The sequence below is a fragment of the Coenobita brevimanus genome, chromosome 20 (assembly GCF_032717465.1).
Source record: "Coenobita brevimanus isolate Jiangsu-jjx chromosome 20, ASM3271746v2, whole genome shotgun sequence".
Classification (NCBI taxonomy): domain Eukaryota; kingdom Metazoa; phylum Arthropoda; class Malacostraca; order Decapoda; family Coenobitidae; genus Coenobita; species Coenobita brevimanus.
Window position 1 is genome coordinate 21,636,936 of NC_136973.1, and position 2,615 is coordinate 21,639,550.

General features: G+C 41.2%; 1 non-coding gene across 1 annotated transcript; it reads right to left on the reverse strand.

Moving 5' to 3' along the window:
- Positions 1–1,519: 1,519 nt before the first annotated feature.
- Positions 1,520–1,638, reverse strand: LOC145391983 (5S ribosomal RNA). The gene has a single exon (XR_013895925.1). It is a non-coding gene; the product is annotated as a 5S ribosomal RNA (ribosomal RNA).
- Between the last annotated feature and the right edge of the window lie 977 nt (positions 1,639–2,615).

Genomic DNA, 2,615 nt, shown 5'->3' on the forward strand with positions numbered 1-2,615 from the left:
GATTCCGTTTGTTACACACTCTTCCAAACTCATCCACCAAGTCTTGCAGCTCTCCTTCGTCTTCACTCAACAACACAGTATCATCTGCAAACAACAGTACAGGGGGTTTCCAAACACTACCCTCTCTCACCAGGGCCACTCCAACATCCACTGCCCTACCTTGTACCTCTTTTATTACCCTATCCACATTCAGATTGAACAACCATGGAGACATGACACATCCCTGTTTGAACCCAACTTTCAAAGAGAAAAATTCACACAGTTCACCATCCACACGCACTGCAGCCTTAGCACCATCATACATACTCTTCACAGCATTCAACAACTTTCCATCTACTCCATATATTTTTAATACTTTCCACAATCCTTGTTTTCTCTTAAACCTGGAGGACTACTTGTTTGTGGTGATTTCAATTATTGGGTTGATAGTCCAGAGTCAAAACCATTTTCTTCAGAATTCCTTGAATTGATTACCCAGAACAATTTTTTGAATCATGTGAGTAATCCAGCTCATGTCTCAGGACATGTCCTTGACTTGATCTTGTCCCCTGTTGGTTGCAGGTGCGTATCAGATGTGGAGGTTGAGTCATTTGACCCCCTCATCTCTGATCACTCTTAGTTTTGATGTCCCAAAATCCCCTTCATATCAAAAGGTCATCAGGTTCAGAAATTACAACAATGTTGACCGCCAGTTGATGTGTTTTGAAATTGATTAACGTTTAAACTCCATCGATTCTTCAAGTCTTTCTTCTGGTGAATTGGTTGATATTTACAACAACAAGCTCAGGTCAATTTTTGACCATTATTGTCCTGAGGTAGTAAAAACAATCACTGTACGTGATAATTCTCCGTTGTATGGTCCATCCATTAATTCTTTGCGTAGACAGCGTAGAAGGGCAGAACATGAGTGGCGCTTGCAGCGGACCGAAGTAACTCGTTTGCGCTATGTTTTTGTGAGAAGAGCAGTCATTCACACTGTAAAAGCCCAAAAGGCTAGGTATTATCAAAATAAAGTTGATTCATGTGGTGGTGATAAAAAAAAACTGTCTGCAGTTGTGAACAATTTGGTTGGTCGGAGGAATGTAATTGTTAAACCAACTTCTGTATCTGATGCCCAATTGGCTTCTGATTTTGCTTCATTTTTTACAAGTAAGATATCTTGCATAAGAAGTGATTTAGACAGCAGTTCTCCTTGTGAAGCGTACTCATTTGACTTCCAGCCACTGTGCACCGGGGATAATTTGCTTTCAACATTTCATCCGCTGGATGTAAACAAAGTCAAATGTTACATCAGAGAACTTAATAAAACATTTTTGCTCACTCGATCCATGTAACATGTCACAACTGCCAGATGTGTATGAGCATGCTGCAGACTTTATCTGCAACATAATAAATAGATTCATTCATTCATTCATTGCCAGACGCCATGTATCCCAGACGGGGTGGCCAATGGCTTAGAGTTAATTGTTTTACAGGGAGGGACACTAATCCTCCACCAACCCCACTTGACATGTAGGGATGCCAACAGCATCTGGTGTTCCCAGGCAGTCACCCATCCAAGTACTAACCAGACCCAACGTTGCTTAACTTCGCTGATCGGACGGGAAGCGGTGTACTCAACGTGGTATGGCCGTTGGTAATTTTGTGCAGTCTGAGAAACGTGCTTTGCTTAGGCCCCTAATTAAGAAACCTGGCCTTGATGTCGAGAGCATGACAAATTATCGTCCTGTCTCTAACCTGTCTTTTTTATCCAAGATTATTGAGCGGGCCATACTGGATCAACTCTTACCACTACTGGAACACAACAGAGTTGTTCCTGTTGTTCAATCAGCATACAGAAAATACCATTCAACTGAAACTGCACTAACAAGGATTCAGAGTGACTTGGTGGCAAACACTTGTAGTGGGATGTCCTCTCTCCTAGTTCTTTTGGATCTGTCTGCAGCTTTTGATACAGTAGATCATAAACTCTTGTTGGATGATCTGTATTTTTATGGCGTTCGTGATAGTGCCCTTTTGCTCCTTAAGTCGTATCTGTCGGACAGATCTCAGAGAGTGGTTGTTGATTACGCTAGCTCTGATTCTGCTCCTCTTTTATTTGGAGTCCCTCAAGGATCAGTTTTGGGTCCAATTCTATTTACTATCTACACGAGTAGTTTATCGTCTCTACTTGATGCTCATGATGTGTCCTATGATTTTTATGCTGATGACACCCAGCTCTATGTTAAGATGTCAGATATCAACGATACTAAGACAAAGTTTGAATCTCTAATGTCTGATATTAAGATTTGGATGGCTAAGAGGAAACTTAAGGTGAATGATGGTAAAACTGAGATCATCATCATCAGAGGAAACAGAAGGGGTGATGACACTGACAATGCCCTGGCTTTGAACATTGGTGTGTCACAGCTGCATCCAGTCAGTTCTGTTCGAAATCTGGGTGTTTATTTTAATTCTAAGTTAAATTACAAAGAACATATTAATCAGGTTGTAAGAGGGTGTAACTTGCATATCAGAAATCTGTACTCTGTGTGAAGATTCCTGAATAGACGGTGCCTCTTAACATTGGTCCATCCCGTGGCCTTGTCTCGTGTTGATTATTGTAATTCACTGTG